Source organism: Parus major, chromosome 5 (genome assembly GCF_001522545.3).
Source record: "Parus major isolate Abel chromosome 5, Parus_major1.1, whole genome shotgun sequence".
NCBI lineage: Eukaryota > Metazoa > Chordata > Aves > Passeriformes > Paridae > Parus > Parus major.
Genome location: NC_031774.1, coordinates 37,006,039 through 37,022,653, shown reverse-complemented (window position 1 = coordinate 37,022,653; position 16,615 = coordinate 37,006,039). Strand labels below are relative to the sequence as shown.

Sequence of the window (16,615 nt, the reverse complement as noted above, 5' to 3'; positions counted from 1 at the left end):
CCATCAGGTCTGCTTGGCTCTGCTTTCTCTCACCCTCACACCCCCCCTCACCCAGGTACATCCTATTCCCTCTAACCATTGACTCTATCTCTTGGCTGCTTTAAATATACAAGGAAGAAAACTCACTTATTGGAGGTGGTATCTTCAAAATTGATCCCGAGGGCACTTTTATGCTGAAAGTTTTGGGGCTGCAAAACAATCTGTGTCAAGTGCACAGCTTTTGGATGGTAAACTGATGCTGATTCTGACACCAACCACTGTCCTGCCGCTGGATATTTTGCCCATGACTTAGACCATATCTGGAGACTGATTCAACCCATGGTGTAATGCCAGTGCACATCACCCAGGGAGTGTTAGGTATTTCCCATGCAGAGGCTTTCATTCAGCAACAAAGCAAACACAGCTCAGTGTGTCTGTCCTCTTCCTGGAGGCAAGTCCCTGGTGTTGTAAGCACATTCATCATGAAACACCACCACGGATGGCTTCTCAACATCCCCCTAAGAAAAATGTTATTTCTGCAGCTACTCTGTTTCACTGAATTTACAACTGTCAGTAGAAACTGCATGTTCCTTGTAAGCACAGGATGAAGGCAGATCTGTGTTAATAATTTTGCTAAATGGCGCATGTAATATCATCTACATCTCCAATCCCAGAGGTTCTGAGTCCCGTCTCTGAGAAGAAAACAACTTGGGAGCAGTCTTCCTTTAGGCCGTGGCCAGCCTTCCACCCGAGCTGAGGTGTGCAGGAGAACCAGTGAGGATGCTGCTGCTGGGCAGGCTGCTGGCAGTGCCACAAATGGTCCTGTCTCTCAGTGACCCATCCTTCCCACATGCCTCCCACATGGTGCTGCAGGGACAGCTTTTAAGCCAGGCTGGATCTGTCCCTGTCCCAGATTGGTGCATGCTGCTGTGTGCCACCACAAAGGGGTCTTTTCAGACTGAACTGAAAAGCAAGTATGCCCTAGTGACAGGACAGATTTTTTATCACATTTCCATCACTGCTTAGCCCAAAGAGCAGTGCTGTGACACATGTTTCACTGAATTTACAGCTGGGTCCAGCTGCTGTTTGCTCCTGGTGGCAGCTGAGTCTTCATACAGGACCAGCCATTGGATACAAGTGCTCCTGACATCAAAGCCTGTGGTCAGGGCAGGATATGTCCCCTCAATTGCCTGGCATTCCAGGCCCTATTCCATCAGCTGTAGAGGAGTGACCTCTGTAAACCACAGTAGGAAGTCAAAGACAAGATGTGTGAGATCAGTGAAATGTGCAGAGTATGGTCCCACTTCACCTCATCAGTCTCTCACCAGAATGTGAAAATCCTGAGTTCAGGGCATGATGCACCTACAGTGGATGTAAACAGTCATGACATTCAGAAGCAAGTAAACTACAAAATGAGAGCAAGCCCTGCAAAATGTCCCCCTTTGAAGGGTTAAAACTTTCCTTATGCTTTTAACCTCCAGTGAGTGGAGTAGTTCATCTCCCCTGAACTGAGCCTCCAAGAGCACTTCAGACAGGAAAGTGCAAGCCAGTGCAGTGATGGAGCTGCTTTGCAGGGAATTTCATTTTAACTCTTTTTTTTTTTTTTTTTTTTTTTGAAGAAGTAGAGGTTAGAAAAAGAAGCAGTGGTGATGCATGCAAATATCTGCAAGGCATCAAAGCTTCAGTGGGGAACCTGCTTAGTCCTGTGGTCCCTGAAATGTATGGTTGTGACATACAATTGACATAAATTTTGTTGCAATGACTGACTGCTCCCCTGGATGCAAAGTTAAGTGCCTTTATCCCATCAACACCAGTTGGCATTTTTTTGACTCCTGCTCAGGCAGGATCGAAGTATGTCCATGAAAGAGAGAGCTTGACGTGCCTGGCTGCTTTGAAAGTGTAGAAGGAAGAGGAAATTGTTTGAACTGTGTGTGTGTGTGGCATGAGCTGCATCAAGCTGCAGATAGGATGATTCTTCTCATATGTGGTGCAGCAACTACATCAGTGTCTCTCTTCCTCTTACAGCTGATAGCTAAATCATTTCTTTCAGAGCTGTAATCACATACCCAACGAGCTGGCACCTGTATATACCCAGAGCATCTCTCTTTTGCTAACTAGCAACCTGCTGTGCCCTCTGTCCATATGCAGCACCTCACAGAACTCGTGTACAGTTCCAGACATGCTGCTGGCACAGTTTTGAGAGTCCCCAGAAAGGGCCTCTGTGAGAGCTGTGTGCTTCCAGTGCCTGCCAACCAGGGCTGCAGATGTCTCCAGAGAAAACCTCCCTTTGAGAAGCCAGGACAGAACAGGCTGATCAATACCAAAGGAATGAGGGAGAGGGAAAGAAATGTTTTTGCTAGCAAACAGCCAGTAATTTAAATTAGGAATTGCAATAACAGCAGTGAGTCTGACCGAATGTGGTATTAGCCACTTAAAATACTCACAGTATAAATGTTCTAAACCCCCAATGGGAAAAACGAGGTACAGCTAGTCAGTGATTTATGCTGCAGCACAGGAGGATTCAGACTGCTCCTTAACACCACTGAGGACAATGAGAAAGTAAAACATAACCTGTCCTCTGAAGCACCTTGTAGTAACAAGTGGCACAGACAGGCAAAGGCCAGGTCTGGCTCCAGCTCTCCCATTCATCATGTGTGTGATGGGGCAAAGCCACTGCCATCCCATCCAGCTCTGCTGCTCCTCATCCAGGCAGGCTGCATGTGCATCTTAGGGCACCACAAACCAGCAGACACAAAATGTTGCTGAAGGACATGGAGTCACAGCCCACACAAGCTTCTGGCCTGCAGCTTCTCTGCCCCAGCTTTGGGCTGCAAATTCCTCAGGGCAGAGACTGTCTTTAAATAGGTGTTGCAGGAAGTATTTCCCAGGGCAGGTGCTGCCTGGGGCATTTGTGCTACCTGTCCTCTTTTCTGCAGAGCCATGAGGAACATGACCTGGTAAAACCATCAGCTGCAGTGTTAAAGCAGCTGCAAGCATACCAGCTTTGATTTCTGCTGGGACTGGCGAGATTTGGGCTGTTGCCTGTGCTCTGGGCCTCCCTCGCATGCTTTAGGCTCTACTAAGTTACCAGACTTCCTCCAGTGGTATGCAATAAGCTAAGGTGAAAGGCTCTGAACACCAGTAACGAGAGCTATGTGGAAATTCAGGAGGATTTCTTGCTGGCAGGGGCCCTGTGGTATGACAGGTTTCACCTTTGCTCAGCTTTGCTGGCAGAGGCACCCCATGCAAATGCTGTTCTCTAAGCTTTCACACAAGGGACTTTCAAAGGGTTCATGCTCTTCAGAAAGAGATGTATAGGATCAGATTTTCCTATGGCCCCCCAAGTAATTTTATTAATCACCGGGACAAATCTCAAATGTCTTTCAATATTGAGAAATTCCACTTAATCACAATCTGCCCTGCTACGACTTTCTCGGCATCAGATGGAGAAAGAAATGATGCAGCAAGGACCTTAGTCACACTAATGCTGCTTCAAGGCTGAGCTGGGGAATGGGATGTGAATCATCTTTGCCTTTTTTTTCTTTTAAGGGAAGTACAGAAGATGGCTACCACTCTGAGAGTAAAACACATAAAGCAGTGATAGGTCTTCCTGTTTCCTTTCCAGCTCCTGCTGTGCGCTCCTTCCCTGCACTTAGCCATATCTACCAAAGAAGCCCATCTCTCTTTCAGGCTACTCCTTGGAGGTTTGTTTACCACATCTTAGCAAGTGCAGAGACACTTGAGCAGTTGTCCAGAACCAGCTGGCAGAGGGCATCGCAGGATATTTTCCAGACAATCCAGTTCCTCCTTACAGAGAACTCTTCTGTGTGTACAGAGGCAAAAGGGCAGTGGGATGTGGAGCTGGGAGATAAAAGACCACCTCCTTGGAAAGGTGTAAGCATGACAATGATAAGAATTGCATGCCCTCACTTTTGTGTGCCTGCCAGCTTGCAGGAGTTCGCTGGGCACACCTGCTGCCCAGAGCACGGAGCAACAGGCTGCCTACACAAGCAGAGGGGAATGTCAAGCCCAGAAGTGCACACTCAACTTCGGGCTGGCCAGCACAGCAGGGAGAAAGAGGTGACTCAGGATCAGAGGTCATGACAGATCTGTTCTGTGAAAAATGTTTTCTGTGGCCTCTACTTTTGTGTCCCTGATCTGAGGCACACAGAAAGAAGCTTACCCTAGGACAGCAGACTGTCCCTTTCCCATAACAGAACAACTGAGTGAGGCTTGCTCCAAGGTACTGTAATACAGGGAGCAGAAACCCATACTGCATAGAAGGAGAGAGAGCAGGGGGAAACAGGTGGAATATTTTTCCCCTCTCTCATTAACTGGAAAATGCATAACCACAATTCCCCATGGGTGCAGTCCCTTAGGAGAGGAAACATATCTTGCTAGAAAAATCCAGAAATCTAGATATGCTTTGAGCAAGACTTAAAGGTGACACTCAGATGAAGAGCTGGAGCTGAACTCTACACTAACATTCCCCCCACCACTTCAGCCTGCTCCTGCCCAATGAAACATGAAGATCTTTTAGGGCAGGCTGCCCAGCACGTCAGCCATGGCTCCCTGCCCAAGCAGCCGGGAGCTGCAGCCCTTGCTGCTGCAGCTGGCAGCCAGGCACTGCTGGGCCTGCCTCTGCAGGCTGCTGAGAAGCTGGATCCCACACAAGGCTTGGGCTCTGTGGCCAAGCAAAGCATGTGCCTTGCTGCAAGCAAGCTGGGTCATGGTTTGCTGCAAAAAGCCCACAGTGCATGGCTATGGAGAAATCCCAGCAAGGTGCTTGGGCTGGCAGGGGTTGCCCTATTTCTGTTTGGGGTTTCCTGGCCTGACATAAAGGTCCCTGTGCTGAGAGAAGCTGCACGCATGCGGTACATTTGGCAGGTTGTACTCTTGGGCTCTTGGCACATGAGGGGACAGTCTGCCCAGTACAGCCAGGGCACAGCAGCTGCACTTCATGCAATCCAGAGTCCAGGATTTCCAAACACTCAGGTGACTGGACACAGCTGCTGTTTTGCTGGAGTTGCTCAATGTCAGCTCAGGGTTACTGGACTGTGCTCAGTGGATCTCATCCAGGGAAAAGGTCAGAGGAATCCTTCCCTGCAGGTTGCCTGCCAAGGATGGACTGAGCCCTGGTTTGGATAGAAAAATGCAACTAATTCAGCAGCATGGTCTACACATTGAATAGCTTGTCATTAATTTAGGCACAGCTTTCAAACCTTTCTGTACCAGAATAAAGCCACCTCCCTACACCACGGACCATCAGGCTACTGACTGCTCTTGGAAAGACACCTGTAGGGACACAGAGTAATGCCAGTTCATGGAGACAGGCATCCATCCAGCCTGCAGAGTTACCTACAAGGAAACGCAGCTTCCAGGGTATGCTTTTGCTGTTTCAATCCCAGTGATCTCCCTCTTTCTCTCAGCTCACTACCACCTTGGAACAGCCAGCCATGTCCACTTCTGGCTTCTGACAGCTGGCAGAAGTTCCTGTACAAAGCAGGTTTCTCAGCTCACTGAAGCCTTGTGTGTTGTTTGATTAGATTTAACAACTTGGAGGTGATAAACCCGTCTGTTCCTTGAAGCCTTGCCACAGGAGCTGGCAGCCTCTACTGGCCACCAGAGACTGCTCTGCAGGAAGGGACTGACAGAAGTTACGGGAGCAGGGAAGCCCCTGGCAGGAGATACTGCAACAACATCCTCAGCATCCAGGATGTGGTGACAGGTTCCAAGGTCGCTCACCTCTGTCAGTTCCAGCACATTTACCTGTCAGGCACTGCAGCAGCCACACGTGTTCTCTGGGCACTTGCTCAATGCGAGAGTCAAAGCTGTGCTTGGGGCCATCTGAGCTCATGTGATTGTACTGAAAAACAGAGGCCTCATCCTCGCAGCTGAGCAAACCCACAATTAACATCAGGGATGATCAAGCTTGGGCACACATGGAGCCACTGAAGGTGCTGCTCACACTGCTCTCCATGCTGCAATTGATTTTTCAGTCAGGCTATTGCAAGCTGTGTCACGGTTACATGAAGAAAACGCTGGGTTACATAAAGAAAACAGCTTGTTGAGCAACAGGCTGAGTTTGACACCTAATAAGGCCACCCCAGTCACCAGCCCAGAGGTCTTTCCAGTCTGGTGTGTTGTCTTCAGCCATGACCAGTGCTGGAAAGGCTGGCATATAAATAACCTCACCATCACTTGGGCTCTTGGGCAATTAAATAGTTCAGGCCTGTGAAGGGTGATGCTTCTGCCCATGTTGGTGTCTATCTTAACTACCCAACAGCAGGAGAACTAAGGGCAATATAATCCAGTCCCAGCTGGGGCTCATGCTGCAGGGCCTACAGAAGGACATTCTAAAGTACCACAGGAATACAGCAACTATTTCATCCCAGAGTCAGGAAAAAATACTTTCTGTCCAGGAGTGGAAATGGGCACTTGAGCATGGATACCAAAAGAGATTTCAAACCCTAAATCAGGATGCTGATAGGCAGTGAAAGCCTGTATCCAAGGCCAGCACCTGGAAAGCCGGTGCTCAGCAGCTCCACACCTCCTGCAGTATGGACAGCTCACTAGTGGCTTCTCTTTGGAAGCGCCTGAAGAGTCAGGGGTCTGCATGGGTGCTTGCCTCTCCCAAGGACAGGACTTCTCAATGGGCTCACCCAAGGACTACTAGATCTTTACTACCTCCTGGCCAAGCAACCTAAGCCCATACTCTCGCACTCTGTTCCTGTCCCTACGACACTGTCCTGAATCTCTGGCATTAGGGAAGAAAAGGAGACAGCATGGCTCCTCTTCTCACTCTCTCTCCTGCAGGGAGGTCAGGCCTCATTTCCACAGAAATGTGCCTGCCAGCCTTTGCACTGCAGTACAGGACACCCCTTTCTCAAGTGGATTCCCTAGCTGAAAGTTTATTATGTTCACCTGGAAGAGTGTTACCTTTGGCATATTTCAGGAGGAAAAGAGGAAGGCTTTGAGAGCCAGTGCTGTTCACACCAGACCTGAGGAAGCAGCCAGCTCCAGCCAGCTCAGGAGTCTGGATGTTAGGATAGGCAGGTGTCCCAGCAGAACCTGTGATTAGAGCTTCCAGCTAACCTCCTTGGCTAAGCAGCTAAGCACCTCTGCTTGGCACAGAGCTGCTTTGGTTTTGGCCCCTTGTGCAACACAGGACATGGCCTGTTGAGGCCCACTTTGCAGGTGGAATAGCTGATGGCTCTGGTCTGCCTGGCTGCCACAGCACTCATATCACACCTGGCAGAGAGGATTGCATGAGTTTTCCCCTAGTTCAGTTCAGGCAGAACCAGCCAGAGCGCCTTAATTTAAATTAACCTGTGTAATTTTGCCCAAAGCAAGCAGAGGGAACTGCACTCTAGTTATTCCACCTGCCATCTGAGGCGAATCAACCTCCAGTGGGAGGGGTGAGAGCAGGAAGACCAAAAACCTCTTCCACAGCTGGGTCTAGAAGCATAGAAGTCCTTGTGGCCCAAACCATGCAGGAAAACACTCCTAGAAATCCACCAAATTGCTAGGACACAAAGGAGCAGCAAGTCTTCCTAGCAGCAGGCAGAGGCTTTTGCTGAGCCTAGAAGAAAGGAGAGGTGGAGTTTGTGCGCTTTCCCTATAAAAAGACATAGAGGGCCTTGAAGGCTTATCATGGGAATGAACAAGAGAAGGCAGTAGGAGAACTTGGGAACACAGAGCAGGTTGGAGGTAGGAGAGGGGCCTCCTCAGATGAGCAATCAAGGTCAGGAGGACACCAGGGAAACAGATGTGGCCATGCTGGGAGATGGGGCTGCCATGAGAAAGTGTCAGGGAAAACAGCAACTTGCACGACCCAGTGTATGCCCTACTGAAATAGAGAAAATCGAGAAAGTGAGAAGAGTCTGCTGGCTCTCAGTGCTTTACCATGGTAAACAGAAGCATCAGTTTTCAGTCCCCTGCAGGCCCAGGGGTCACCCAGCTTTAGGGAGGAGAGGAGTAGCAAAGCTGTCCCAGTGCAGGGGTGTTGCTCCTGGTCACGTACAAAGGCTCACCTTGCAAACAGGCATGGCTCCAGGTAGGCAGGCACTGAGCTCCAGGACTGGCCCTGAGCCAGAGGAGCCACAGCTGCCCTCAGACTGCAAAGAAGCAAGGCTGGAGAGGAGGAGGTGAGGCACTGGAAAGAATGCCAGCTGCTTGATGGCAGTGCAATCACTTAAACCTGCTGTTCTCACCTTGGGAAATTCCATGTTCCTTCCACAAATGAAACGTTCCTTTTGCAAGCTTGTTTTGGTGGGGCTCCTGCCTCCACCCAGGCTGTATAAACAAAACCAGCACTGAAAGTAAAAGTACCTGTCCTACACTATCTGCAGGGCTCCCTTCACTTCTTATGTTAACTGTGGTGTGACAGCCACCCTCCATTTCCTCAGTAACGTGCACAGCTAAACCTTTGCGATGTGAGCACACGTGCCATCCCACGTGGCTCCTCTGAGTGACGGCTGACATGTCCCACATCACCTGCTGACAGGTAGGTGTCCTGGTGATTCAGCTCCCATGACCTGTTGTTGCTCATCAAAGAGAGCTTCACCACTTCCACTCTATCTAAGCCAGCAAGGCAAGTGTTTGAGCTGATCTTTCTTCTCTACTTCATGGATGCTTTGTGTCATAGCAGAGCCGCCAGTGCCCTTCCATTGTTGGAACATGCCCTTATTCCATTTCCTTAGAATGCAGAGAGCTACAGGATTTGGCATGAAGTCACTGTAAACATTAACATGCTGAACTGAACACAGGCACGGCAGATGAGCTGTGAGGATGAAGATCCAAATACTGAAGTGGCAAAGGATCCCACTTTGAAGGACCAAAATCAGATGCCAGTGTGGAATTGCTATGAAGCAGCCAGACAAAACTTGGTTTTGAATGCTGCTACATTGACATTGCCCACAGCAGCTGTGAGAACCCAGGGAAACTTCCCAGTGAGGGTCGGGGTTGGGGGCAGAAACACAGAAACTGATCATGGAGAAAGGCAATTGTCAGGCTGCCAGAGCAGATCAGGGCAAAGATGTACAGCTGAAGACTGCCTGAAATGGCTATCATCACAGCAAAATTACACCTGGATCAAGCTGATGCAATTTCTAGCTGGATGTTCTGGATTTCAGTGTAAATGAGTGTGCCACACAGATAATTTTTTGTTTATTTGGGGTCTTTTTATTTGTTTTTAGGGTGGGGTTGTGGGTATTTTGCTTTGTTTGGTTTGGGTTTGGTTTTTTTGGGTTTTTTAGTTTTTTGTTTGCTTTTTTATGGTGTTTGGTTTATTTCTCAGAAAGGGGTGCGTTTCCTATGGTCACCTGCAACAAACATCTCCTGTTCTTGGGTTTGGAAGGAAGAGACTAGGGAGAAGGCAGGACTTTCTCTTGGGCTTGGGAACAGCCAGAAGGATCATCTTTCTGTCCTCACTCTCTTTTCCTTTCTTCTGCTTTGTGTGTGGCTGGCTGCTGCAGGAGCTGCTGTTGCAGCTCCCATGGAAGACTACAGCAGTGGAGCTGTGCCAGAGCAAAGCCACTCATTTGGCCAGGACTGTGGTTTTCTGGGGAATCACCCAGACCAAAGGAAACACAGTGCACCTGATGGCTCTTATTAAAGAATTTCTCACTTCCCTAAGGCAGGCAGACACTGTCCTCTGCCACTCTCAGTCCAAGCTAGGGCCAAACTGCCTGGCCAGGAGCAGGATGCTCCCATGCCCACCATACTGAGGTGTCTCCAGGCAGGTGAGAGGAAAATCACTCACTGCTTAGTAAGACACATAAGGTGCCTTATGCCATTTTCTGCTTCATATGAACTTTCCTAAGGCTACTCTCATCCACTTTCATAATGAATCAGGTGGAAAGGACTGTTGGGACCTGAGTTCCACGGAGGGTGCAGCCTCAGAGGGCCACATGCTGATTGTGAAGGTCAGTGACAATCAGCTGTGCTCCTAGACCCATTTAACCCCTCTGTAGCACCCTGCTGCTCTGAAGCACGGCAGAAACAGAAGGTTTGGTTCATGAGCTGAGCCATCCTTCCCTTGCTCCAAGTATCAGTTGGGATTTCTCCCACTCATTTGCCTGGAGGAGGAAACACTTGAGGATGTTTCCAACAAGCCTGCAGGACCTGGAAAACACACACATCTGTAAGTCAGATTGGTTATTTAGGAAAAAAGGATTAAAACCAATCCCAAGGGAACTGCAGGACAGATGCTCTGCAGCCCTTACATGAAAACAAGGCACATTCCTCCCATTTTTTCAGCCAGCTTTGCCTTGCAGCTGAACACAGCAAGAGACCTTAGTAACATAACATTTCCCTGGGCACATTTCCCCTCCTTTCCATTTTTTATTTTTTTTTCTTTTGGTTGGTTGTTTGCCTTTTTTGTCCTTTTTTCCCTCTGTTTGGTTTTATGTGGCAACAGCTGCTTTAGGAGGAAAGCATTGCCATGGCCTCAGCATCCACTGGTTCAGCTTACTCAGCTTCTCCTCAGGGGGATTTCTAGAGGAAGGCAATCGGCACTGCGGCTAAAGCAGCTTCCCTTCAGCAGTGAACAAATAGTCCCTGACCTCCAGAAGAGGGGCAAACGCACTTTGCTAGAATGAGCTATTTCACACAGTCTGTGGTAATGCCTGGTCCCTGTCCTGCTGAAAGCGGGGGGAGGAGAACCAAGGCTTCCAGTCCGATGTGTCCATAGCCCCTAATTCTCCAGATCCCCTAGCTGACTATTCAGGCTTGAGGGGTTTAGTGGGATTTAAAGGGGTTTTCCTCTTCGTGAAAATTTTATTTCTAATAAAGTTAAAAACGCGGTTCAGTGCTGGTTGTACAGCACTTCTTCTCAATTTATATGCTGAGTTTGTTTTCCCTTGCTCCTTATCTGCTTAAAATCAAGAACACCTAGGCCAAAAAATTTGCAGTTTTGTGGGTTTTACAAGCCTAGAGTGCCCAGAGGCACTGCCTATTGTCCTGACAGAATGGTGGAGGATAAAAGGAGGATTCCTCCCTCTTCCTGATCCCAGGAGGGTCTCCCGGGGACTGCCATGAAAGGAGCCACACCGAGTGCTCGCTCTTCTTGCTGCTCTGAGGGCCTTGTGCGGCTGTGAGGTGACAAAGGCTCTGCGCTTCAGGAAGAAGAAAAGCGGAAGGAAACTGTGCAAGACGGGGGGTTCCCAGCCTATGACACTGTCTTTAAACACGGTACTTTTGAATGGAGGACAAGTCTGGGAGCGGGGAAAGCAGGAGGGGGTTTTGGGACCTTTACTTCTTGCTGAGCCAGTGGCTGAGATCCCGGCTGAGGCTGTGGCCATTTCCCCACGGCAGTCAGCGGGAGGGCCCTCACAAGCCAGGCGGGATCCCGTAAGCTGCGAGGGGCACCCAAAGCACACAAGAACCATCTTCTGCCCCCTTTTCTGCACCACTTACATCATCTACAGGGAGTTTTGCCATTATCTGCACTGTAGTGCTTGAAACACAGTCAGGTTTGAGCTCCAGGTGGAAGGATGTCACTGCCCGTCTGACCACAAGAGGTAAAGGCATAGATCAGAGCAGTTCAGTCTCGTCAGAGGAAACCCCATTATTCACTGTTTGACAGGGAAAAAAATAAATTAAAATTAAAAAAAAAAAAAAAGAAAAAGAAAAAAAAAGAAAAAGGAAACCACAAAGTCTCAGGGAGCTGCAAAGGCCTTGATAGCTCTCTGTGATGAGCAGGTACAGCTTGGCTGGACTGCAGGAGAGCCACAGGCACATGCACAGAAAATCTTCGGAAGGAGAAGGACTCCCAAAAGGCCGTGCATATCTGTGAAGATTTCTGCTGTATTTTCAGGAGCTGGAATCAAGCTCGACCCGGAGCTTGTTGAATGTTTGCCGGCATTCTGCGCCGTGCAATTAGCAAGCGTGGGAATTCCCTCCAGGGTGGAGCCCGCTGCCCGAGGTGTGGTGCCAATAAAAACAAGCCCAGGTTTTCCCTGCTTCTTTCAGGGTGGCCCTTGGAGCAGCTGAGGGGGGTGGGGAAAATTACCTTGAAATGTTTCTCCCCGGGTGGGTAGCGGAGTAATGAACTGCTAAATTTATGGAAATTGAAGGGGACGGCATTAGGACTGGCAGTGATTTAACAAATTTCAAATTATCCTTATCCCGATATTTTGTAACTTGCTTCCAGCAGAACTTCTAATCATTTTTGTCTCAAAAAAAGAGAACTGATCCATTCTCTCAGATCCAAAAATATGCCTGTGACCTGGGCATGAAAGGTGTTTAATGACAACTGCAAAGTGTTAATAGATGTTGCTCAGTTTGCAGAGTCCGCTCCATAATCAAGTTAAAAATTGTTGAAATAATCATAATTTATAGTTAAGAAGCAGAGAGAAGGGAGGGCGGCAATGTTTCTCATTGTTAACAGTGGCAGAAAGTCTTCAGAAACCACCTGAGACGAGAGGCCGTAGCTGCAGGGGACAAAGCACCCAGTCCTGCGGACCCTGCTGCTGCAGGGTGAGCAGCCAGGACTCAGGGCTGCTGGAGACACATCTACCCCTTCTATCATCAGTGAGACTGCACCATGCAAGGACATTTTCAATGAAAATTTCAAAGCACAGGCCCAGGAGAAACTAGCCAGGCAGGTTCTGCTGCAACTATATTTAATGCTTCTGAGTCCTCACCCACAGCCTGTGGCAGAAGGCTCGTGAGAGCACATCAGTGCTTGGGTTGGCTTCCTTTCTAGCTCAGCTATCCTCACATGACCCTGCTTACTGAGGACAATGCTGTTTTCTTTCCCAGCTCTAAAAATCAACAGATGTGCAAAACTGAGCACCCAGGTTTTGATCACAGTTTCTGTAAACAGTAGTTGTGTTATCTTTTGGCATCAATGTACTTTAGGAGTTTTGCTGTATTTTCTTTATTTATTTTCAACAGACCTGAAGGGAAATCCGAGTCAGAACATTATGGAAGAGCAGAAAACAACACACTAGCCAGCACAACTAACCTGTCTCAGCAGCTCCAGAGTACTTGTCAAGACCAGAGGGAGGGAGCTGGAACCTTTCACCAGCTGGAACAATTCCAGGCAGCAACCACAGCTCTTGAGTGCAGCCCTTTCAAACACCCATTTTGCGCAAACGGAACGACGCACATGCACAAGGAGCTTCATGCTCTCTGTATGGCTGGGAATGGGGCGGCACCTACAGAGCCAGCTAAAGGAGCATCTGCAGGATGGCACTTCAGTGCTGGGGAGTGCCCTGCGGCAGCCATGTGCGTGATGTTGGCAAAAAACAATTGTTTATTCTCCTAGGAAACGATCCATCTGCAAATGTTTCAAATACCAACACAATATAACCGCAGCAACCCACAGTACGTGGCACAACCAAATCGAGGGGTGTGCTTTCTGTACTCTGACGGGACGATGAAACAGCAGCCCATGCTAACTGGGTCCTACCCCTCCCTGTTTCCTCAAGATCTTATCCTTCTCCGTTCTACAAGCACTGCAGCCCATGCAACCAGGTGATGAGCCAGGCAAAGGTTAATCCTGCAGCAAAGGGATGAGCAGTGGCCCAGATGGGTTCCCTGAACAGTGTCAGCTCGCAGTCACAGGGCTGCTGGTGCTGGCCCAGTGTGGGACCAAGCGGTGACTGAAGGCAGCTGTTTCTGACTCTGTGGACCTGTGCCCACCCTTGCCTGTTCACACCAAGGGCCTAATGTCACACACCTGAGCCTAGAAGCTCAAACAAGGCCCTCTGCCCACTCACAACACATCTTGGTGTTTCCAGTGCTTTTGAAAGCTCCGTGTTCCTGGCAGAGCTGGATTACAGCATGGATCTATCCACGCGCATTGATTCTTGTTACAAAGCACAAGTGTTCATGTACTGTTATGGTATGTGGTTTGATTTGCCTCCAAAGTGGGAAAGCATCACAGACTCGTTATTATCTGTATTTGAAATAAAGACTGTAACATCATTTTGCAAATATGCACTTCATCAACAGAAGTAGTTTCTCAATCATCCTGCTGAACTCATTGCACATGCTTTTATTTATCAATATGTTCAGCATCAGTGAGCAGAAAAATCCAATCTGTTCTCTTTTTCCCTATTAGTAACTAAATTCCCCTCTTGAAATTGACCTCTGCTACTTCATTCCTGTAATATAGACCACTTTTAATGCTACTTATCATTAATTTATCTTCCTTTTTTTGACAGCCTTATTTTCTTTTCCTTACCTGCATACCAGGACATTCACACCATCTGGGTCTGGTTTTTTCCTTCCCCCTCCAGGCTTATTTTGCAGCCCATCTCTGTAACTCCTGACTTTGAACCTATGGACCATTAATGCACTTTATACAGATGCCTCCTGATGAACTACCTACACAAGAGCCCATGTCTGTTTCCTGCATTGCAGTGAGAAAGATGTAGATGTCAGTGCAAAGTACTAAAAGTAGAAAAAAGAGTTTAAAAAATTACTTCCTGCTAAGTACTCTTGTCACCCATGGGATATAACTATTTTTGCACTTCCAAAGCCAATTCTACACTATTTAGTACTTTATTTACTTGCTTTTTAGTTACTAGGTAAGAGAGGTTAGTAATGGAAACTTCTCCTGGAGATAGGAATGGGGAACATCATCACCTAATCTTCTAAAAACTATTCAACAAACATTTCATGTGTGCAGACACCCACCAGGTGAAGAAACCAGGAGCTACAGGCTGAAAAATCCACTGGAGATTGAGGTTTTGGGCAACTTGCCACTACCTCGCAGCAAGTCAGGCAGCCTTCCTGGTCGTCACTGAAAATCCTCCCTTCTCTCCCATCCTTTCTGCTAACAGCTTTGACTCCAGCAATCTCAGCCTGCTTCCTGTTACCTTCAGGGGCAGTGAGTAACTAAACTAACCTGGTAGCCTATTTTCAAGGTTCACCACATCCTTAGATGAGAAACGCTTTTTGTTTTTTTTCTGTCAGCAGGCATTTCCAAATACTGTTAACTGAAATGAAGCCAACATTCAATGCAAATAAATTTCTTCACAATGCCTTAGAAGTGTGCAAGACTACAAGTAGTTTCAGAGACAGAGACAGAAAAGGAAAAGAAAGAAAAGCTGCCCATCCCGCTTGTGCTAAAACTCAGCACAAGGCAGCTGCTGTCCCCTCCGGCAGCCAACTTGCTGCAGGTTTTCTTGATACCTTGTTGAAAGTTCTGGCTTCCTAAATGACCTAACAGTGCACTGCCCAGAGAAACCCCCTGCCTAGCCAGCCACACCAGCCTGCAGTTAGATTCCATGGAAGAGGTTGTCTATGGAACATGAGAACTAATATCCCGTCCTTCCCTGAGGAAAGTACTTACTTACAAGGGAGAAATTTGACTGCCACTCCTACCAGGTGTGCCACCAGTTTAACCAGCTCCTCCTTATGGATCCTGTGCTGCACTGCCCCCTGTGCTGGACTATTATTGCGAGACCAGCATCAAGGTTAATCCAGTGTGCACACTGAGCTGTTGTTCTGACTGGGTTTTGTCGTTGCTGGGCTACACAGTGGTTACAGGAACAGGGGAACTGAGGACAGTAACAGCACTGTCCCCAAAGAAACCCTCCTCAGAGGAGATGGGGAGTAGTCTTGATGCTGCCCAAGTGAAGGATAGAGTCACCTCCTGACAAAGGCAAACACAACTTTGGCAAGCAAGGTGTCATCAGATAGGTTTAAGTCAAAACTAGCCAAGGGGATAATGAGCTATGGCAAGTCCTGTTCCTTTGCTGATGCAGGCTGTGTTTTCACAGTGGCTTAAAGCAGAGGCAGTGCAATCCCATTTCCCTCTTCCCTCTTTTACACCTGCAGTACAGCAAATTTGATCCCAGAGTAAGACGACTCAGGTCACTTACGCAACAGAGAACTGAACCAAAACCCCCAATGTTTTCCATCAATTACATAAAGAGAATAGCTTTTCACAAATGCAAATGAGCACCAGTGGTGCTCACCAGTGAAGGAAGAGCCAGAAAAAAACCCAGGGAGATTAATCACACCTGCAAGCAACATCAGATGGCAGTGAGTGGCATCCCTATTCCTGCTCATGCAATCCCAGACCATGCACATTCATGCTATTTTTCTCCATCAATTAGTAAATTTGACTCTCTAACTTCAGAGAAGGTTGCTTTCTAGTCTAGGGAATCTCATAAAAGATTAAATACCTTATTTTCACAACTCTTTGTGCCGCTGGGTGTCACAAAAGTCAGTTTTCTGGAAGAGGAAACAAACAAAATTTTCTGGCAAAAACTTGAAGTCTTGGCTTGTGTATGCTAAGCTACACTGCACACACTATGCTCCTAGAGGCTTGGGGAGAAAACCTCATTCCAGAGGCTTGTGGTTCAATGAACGTATCAGCTAAGCCACAGTGACAGGTACCAGCCAGCCATGAAGTGCATCTGCAGTGCCAGGAAGCTCAGCTGTGGCTCACAGGTTCCAAAAAAAAACCAGGAGAAAAACACTATCCCCAAAAAGTGGAAGCACACACTTCTTGGAAGATGACTCAATTCTGCCAAGCAGTTAGCTGGATTTTGACTTAGTGATATGCTGGCTCTATTTACTCATCAGGTTTATTGTGAAGTATATTAGAGTCACCATATCTAACATTGCAGCACAGAATTTTCATAGAAGATGGTGACATGGGAAAGACCTTTAC

At 48.0% G+C, this 16,615-nt stretch overlaps 1 long non-coding RNA gene across 1 annotated transcript; it reads left to right on the top strand.

The window, feature by feature from the left end:
• Positions 1–10,010: 10,010 nt before the first annotated feature.
• LOC117244611 lies at positions 10,011–13,934 on the top strand. The gene is made up of 3 exons (XR_004498049.1): positions 10,011–10,123; positions 10,995–11,172; positions 12,880–13,934. It is a non-coding gene; the product is annotated as an uncharacterized LOC117244611 (long non-coding RNA).
• Positions 13,935–16,615: the final 2,681 nt, after the last annotated feature.